Source organism: Cynocephalus volans, chromosome X, assembly GCF_027409185.1.
Source record: "Cynocephalus volans isolate mCynVol1 chromosome X, mCynVol1.pri, whole genome shotgun sequence".
In the NCBI taxonomy this organism is placed as follows: Eukaryota; Metazoa; Chordata; class Mammalia; order Dermoptera; family Cynocephalidae; genus Cynocephalus; species Cynocephalus volans.
The window spans coordinates 56,186,345-56,193,545 of record NC_084478.1 but is presented as its reverse complement, the minus strand read 5'-3'; the positions used below and the strand labels follow the sequence as shown (position 1 = coordinate 56,193,545).

At 36.6% G+C, this 7,201-nt stretch overlaps 1 pseudogene; it reads right to left on the bottom strand.

Moving 5' to 3' along the window:
• Positions 1-6,739: 6,739 nt before the first annotated feature.
• Positions 6,740-6,838, bottom strand: LOC134368795 (U6 spliceosomal RNA; annotated as a pseudogene).
• Positions 6,839-7,201: the final 363 nt, after the last annotated feature.

Here is a 7,201-nt window from a genome sequence, read left to right as displayed (position 1 = left end):
GCTTCCTGAATGCATTGTTGCCTAGAAATTTCTTCCACCAAATAACTGGGGTCAACATGTTTAAGTTTCATTTAAACTTCATTCCATAAAACTTTTGGGTATGAACACAATTCAGCCAAGTTCCTCACAAGTTCATAGCACAGGAGATCTTCACTTCAGTTTCCAATAAACTGCTTCTTATTTCTATCTGAGACATCCTTAGAATGATCTACACAGTCTATATTTCTATCAACATTCTGCTCACAACCATTTAACTAATATATAAGAAGCTCCAAACTTTCCTTTGTCTTTTTGCCTTCTTCTGAGTTCTCCAAACCTTTGCCTATTACCCAGTTTCAAAGCCACTTCCACATTTTCAGGTATCCGTTTAGCAATAATGCCCAACTGCTTGGTACCAATTTTCTGTATTAGTCTGTTTCTGTTGCTTATAACAAAATACCTAAAACTGGGTAATGTATAGAGAAATAGAATTTATTTCTTACAGTTTCAGAGGCTAAGAAGTCCAAAGTCCAGGGACCACATCTGGTGAGGAGTTTTCTTGGTGGTAACTCTACAGTCATACAGGGTACCACATGGCAAAATGGCAGAAGCAGAAAGAGAGAGAGAGAGCGCTAACTCCTCACTCCTTCACCTTTTAAAGACCTCAGAATCACACTCATGACCACTATTAAACCATCAACTTATTAAACCACTTACATGGGCATGATCCTCACAATCTAACCACCTCTTCTTTGAATGTCCCATCTTTCAATGACCATAATTGGATTTCCCACCCTCTTGACACTGTCACAGTGGGGGTTCAGTTTCTAATACATGGACTTTGGGGGACAAGATTCAATTCACAGCACTGAGTCACTGGCAGCTGTAGCAAAAGTGGATTACAGCTGAATAAACTATACCAAATCTACACTACTGCATCTATCTGGAACAAAGCCATTGCACTCACCCAATCAACACCCTAGGATGCATTTGTAGGTGAAAGTCTTTTCCCATGCAAGCCACTCTACAAAACTCAAAAAGGTGACTGTTTCACCAGATGCACAGATATCAACACAGGGACACAAGAAATATGAAAAAACAAGGTAACATGGCACCACCAAAAAACAAAATAATGCTCTAGTAACTGATCCCAAAGAATCAGAAATTGCTGACTTGCTAGAAAAGGAATTCAAATTAATGATCTTAAGGAAACTCACTGAGATACAAGGGAATACAGAAAAACAGTTAATAAAATCATAAAAACAATTCATGATCTGAATGAGAAATTCAACAAAGAGATACCTATCATTTAAAAAAATCAAGCAGAAATCTTGGAATTGAAGAATTCATTGAATGAAATAAAAAATACATCTGAGAGTTTCAACAACAGACTAGATCAAGTGGAAGAAAGAATTTCTGATCTTGAAGATAGTAGTTTTCAAATAACACAGGAAGAGAAAAAGAAGAAAAGGAATAAAAAAGAATGAACAAAGCTTACAAGATCTATGGGATACTATTAAGCAAACAAAATACAAATTATGGACATTCCAGAAGGACAGGAAAACAAAATTAAATAATATTAAAATAAATAAAATTAAATAATATTAAAAACCAATGTAAAGGACAAATAGCTGAAAACTTCCCTAGTTTCAGGACAAATGCAAACATCCAAATCCAGGAAGCTCAAAGGTACCCCAATAGATTCAACTCCCATAGGTCATCTCCAAGACACATTGTAGTCAAACTATCCAAAGTTAAAGTCAGAGGCTGGCCAGTTAGTTCAGTTTGTTAGAGCTAGCCTTATAGCACTGAGGTCATGGGTTTGGATCCCTGCACCCAGCCACCAAAAAAGAAAAAAGTTAAAGATGAAGAGAGAATTCTAAAAACAGCAAGAGGAAAATGTCAAGTCACTTATAAGGGAATCCTCATTAGACTAACAGCAGACTTCTCAGCAGAAACCCTACTGTCCAGGAGAGAATGGGATGATGTATTCAAACTATTGAAAGAAAAAACTGCCAGACAAGAATATTATACCCAGTAAAGCTATCCTTCAGAAATGAAGGAGAAATAAAGTTTTTCTCAGACAAGCAAAAATTACCACCAGACCAGCCTTACAAGAAAGGCTTAGGGGAGTCCTACATTTAAAAAAGAAAGAATAATAACAATAGTCCTGAAAATATAAAACTTACTGGTTGAGTGGATACACAAATTAGAAAGAGAAAGGTATCAATCCTTGCCAATACAGAAAACCACCAAACCACATGAATAAACATTAAGAGAGGAAGAAAGGAACAGAGGATACAAAAAACAATAAAAACAACTAACAAAATGACAGGAGTAAGACATCACATGTCTATAATAATCTTGAATGTAAACGGATTATGCTCCAATTAAAGGACATAGATTGGCTGAATGGGTAAAAAAAATGACCCATCCATATGCTGCCTATAAGAAATATACCTTACCTACAAAGACACACATAAATTGAAAGTGAAGAGATAGAAAAAGATATTCCATGCAAATGGAAAACAAAAGTGAGCAGGAGTAGCTATACATATGTCAGATAAAATAGGCTTTAAATCAAAATCTGTACAAAGAGACAAAGAAGGGCACTATATAATGATAAAGGGATCAGTACAGCAAGAAAATATACCAATTATAAATATATATGCACCCAACACCAGAGTACCCAGATATAAAGAGAGAGATAGACAACAACACAATAATAGTTGGGGAATTTAACACCCCACTCTCAGCATTGGATGGATCACTGAGACAGAAAATCCACAAGGAAACATGAGATTTAAATGGCACCATAGTCTAGAGGGACCTAACAGACATTTACAGAGCATTTCATCCAACAGCTGCAGAATACACATTCTTTTCATCAGCACATGGAACTTTCTTTAGGATTGACCATATGTTATGTTAGGCCACAGAATAAGCCTCAATAAGTTCAAAAAAATTAAAAATCATATCAGGTATTTTTTCTGACCATAGTGGTGTAAAACTAGATATGAATAACAAGGTGTACTTGTGAAACTACACAAATACATGAAAATTAAACAACATGCTCTTGAATTACCAATGGGTCAAAGAAAAGATTAAGAAGGAAATCAAAAAAGTTTTTGGAAACTAATGAAAAGAGAAATACAACATACCAAAACCTATGGGATAAAGTCAATTCAGTATTAAGAGGAAAGTTTATAGCATAAATGCCTAATCAAAAGGATAGAAAGATTTCAAATAAACAGCCTAACAGTGCACCTCAAGAAACTAGAAAAGCAAGAGAAAACTAATCTCAAAATGAGTAGAAGAAAAGAAATAATAAAAAGCAGAGCAGAAATAAGTAAAGAGGGAAGAGGGCAATGGGGAGAGGGTGGTCAATGGATACAAAACATTAGAGAGACAAGAAGAATGGGATCTTGGGTTCTATCATAATATAGGGAGACTACAGTTAACAACAAAGTTCTGTGTATCTTTGAATAGCTAGTCAAGATGATGTTGAATGTTCCTAACACAAAGAAGTGACAAATCTTTGAGGTGATGGATATATTAAGCACCCTGAGATGATCATTGCACACAGTACGAATGTACCCAAATATCATATTGTATTCCATAAACATATACAATTATCATGGGTCAATTAAGAAAATAAATTAAAAAGAGAAAAAAAGATTAGAGAGAGAGTAGAATAGTGGTTACTAGAGACAGGAGAAGGAAGGGAAAAGGGGGTGCCAGTGAAAGGTTGTTAGACTGGTGCAAAGTTACAAAGTTACAGTTAGACAGGAAGAGCAAGTTCTGGTGCTCTAGGGTGACTCTAGCTAATAATATTGTTTTGTATATTTCAAGATAGCCAGAAAAGAAGATCTTGAACGTTATAACCACAAAGAAATGATAAATGTTTGTGATAGATATTCTAACTCTTCTGATTAGATATTATACAATATATGCATATATTGAAACAGCAAACTGTACCCCATAAACATGTACAATGAGAAAAACAAATTAAAATTAAAACAACAAAAAAAGGAAATAGGTAGACTCCATTCACCCCAGCAATTCAATGTCTAAGAATCTAGCCTAAGGAAGTAAACAGAGCTATGCACACACACACACAAAAGCTCATCGGTCATTTCAAAGTTACTTTCCTTGTAAGGTGGGGACAAGAAGACAGAACAGTAGAAAAATAAAATCAGGTTACTTCAGGCTACCTCTTTTGCGTAAGGATTAAAGTAGAGGGAACTTCGTTCTTATACCTATTGAAGATTTAAACTGGCCTGTTTGGGAAGTTGGCTGTTCTCTTTCTCCTGACTTCTCATAAGGTCAGACCATATCCTAAGTGACATGGAACTTAGCAGAGGTAACCCCATGTTGATTTTTAGTCTGTTCTTTTGGAACCTAGTGCAGGAACTTAGTCCAAAACAATGGCCTACTAAAATTTTTATTTAACACCAGGAATATGGGCAACCCAAAGGTAAAGGTCCTCTATGCCTTCCAACAGAGGACCTTACTCTAGGGTGACTGGCTGGCTGACCTCAGGAGGCTGTGGCTGCTAATGTGGGTGACTTTTTTAGTATGATAGATAGATGCTGCTGCTGAAGAGTTCTTTCTTGCATCTCAGAATTTCCCTCCTTCTTCCAGAAGTACATCCCCTAAGGAGTTCCTTAACTGAAGGTCAGTTGCTGCTAAAACCTCAACTGACAATGAAAATTGTCAGTTTTTTCCCACTCTCTTCTTGAAATGCAGTTTATATCAACATAAAATTCCAAGTTGGTGGATATTTTCTTTCAGCACTTTAAAGATAGCATTTGATAACAAGAAAATTCAATGGGGAAATGGGGGAAAATAGTCTTTTCAACAAATGGTGCTAGGACAACTGGATATCCACACGCAAAAGAATGAAGATAGATCCCCTACCTCATACCGTATACAAAAATTAACTCAAAATGGATCAAGGACTTAAATGTCAGACTTAAAACTATGACATTTCTAGAAGAAAATATAGGGGTAAGTTTGCATGACTTTGGATATGGCAATGGATTCTCAGGCATAACACGAAAAACATGAGCAACAAAAGAAAAAATAGATACATTGGACTTTATCAAAACTAAAAACTTTGTGCTTCAAAGGACACCATCAAGAAAATGAAAAGGCAGTCCATAGAACTGAGGAAAATATTTGAAAAATATATATCTGATAAGGGTCTAGCATCAAAAATATATGAAGACCTCTTTCAATTCAATAATAAAAAGACAATCCAATTAAAAATGAGTAAAGAATTTGGGTAGACATTTCTCCAAAGAAGATACACAAATGGCCAATATGTACATGAAAAGATGCCCGAACATCCTTAGCCACCAGGAAAATGCAAGTCAAAGCCACAACGAGATACTACTTTACATCCACTAGTATGGCTATAATGAGAAAGGCAGATAATAGTAAGTGCTGACAATGATGTGGAGAAATTGGAGCTCTCATCCATTGCTGGTGGAAATACAAAATGGTGCAGTTGTTCTGGAAAATAATCTGGCAGGTCCTCAAAATATTTAACATAGTTACCATATGATCCAGCAATTCCACTCCTAGATATATACCCCAGAGAAGCAAAAGCATATAACACACAAAGCTTGTATGTGAATGTTTTAGCACTGTTATTCATGACAGCCAAAAGACGGAAATAACCCAAATGTCCATCAACTGACCAATAATAAATAAAATATAGTATATCCATATAATGGTATATTATTTGGCCATAAAAAGGAATGAAGTACTGATGCATGCTACAACACAGATGAACTTTGAAAATATGCTTAGTGAAAGAGGCCAGTCAGTCACAAAAGAAAAAAACAAGCACAAGCAACAAAGGACCATATAATGTATCATTCCATTTGTATGAAGTGTTCAGAATAGGCAAATATATATAGATAGAAAGTAGATTAGTGCTTGCCGGGGTCTGGGGGAGAGGGGAATGGGGGGTGACTGCTAATGGGTAGGGAGTTTCTTTTCAGAGTAATAAAAATATTCTGAAATTAGATAGTGGGTTGTTGCGCAACTTTGTGAATATACTAAAAACCACTTAATTGTACACTTTAAAAGAATTGTATGGTATGTAAATTATATTTTTAAAAAAGGACCTTTGGCTGTCTCCTGGTTTCTGCTGTCGCTGTTGGGAATTGTGCTGACATTCTGATTATCACTCTTGCATAGGCAATTATCCTCCCCTCCCACCCAGGCCGCTTTTAGAATCTTCTCTTTGTTTTTTCTTTGGTTCTACAATTTCACTATGATGTATCTCGATATGGATTTCTTTTAATCCTATTCAAATTTGTTGGACTCCCTGGCTCTGAGAATTCACGTCTTTCATTAATTTTGGAAAATTCTCAGCCATTATTCCCTCAAATACCTGTATTGCCTTTCTCCCCCCACCCCACCCCCGCCTTTTTTTTCCTTCTGAGACTTCAATCAGACATTTATTAAATTGCCTATACTATCCTCCATATCTATTAGCCCCACCTTAATATTTTCATCTCTCTTTCTTTGCTGCATTCTGGGTAGGGAAGCGAGCGGGGTTTAAACTGAGTTGGGGTTTTTCTATAGGTGGAGAAATTCACGCGCGCAGGAAGGGGATGTGGTGGTGAGGAAGGGGGAGGGGGTTTCTTGTGATTCTCAGAAAACACGCTGTTCTAGGGACCTGAAACTCTCTGCAGCCATTTTGGGTGTTCCTCCTGTCCACCCGCTGCCATCTTAGACATCGGCTAAAACACAATTGCCTAACATATGTCATCTTTGCTCAGGGACCTTGCTAATCTTCTCTGTATTGTCCCAGTATTAGTAGACGTCCTGCTGAAGCAAGCACCCATTTAATGGTTTCATGGTGGTCATGCGTGTGGTTCTGAGGGCTTTAAAAGAAGAGCCAGTTAGGAGGTTAGTTCTCTCTCTGCTTATGCCATTTCGCAATGTGATCCCCCATGTCGCTGAAGTCACCACCAAGGAAGGCCCTCACCAGATGTGTTCTCTGGAATTTGGACTTCCCAGCCTCCAAAAATGTAAGCAATAAATTTCATTTTCTTATAAATTTCCCAGTATCAGGTATTTCTGTTATAAGCAACAGAAATGGACTAATATACTCGACATTCAATCTATTAGCAAATTCTTTCAGCTCTACTCTTAAAAATATATCTTATATAAAAAGGAGAAAATGCACCCATCAATTTTAGAA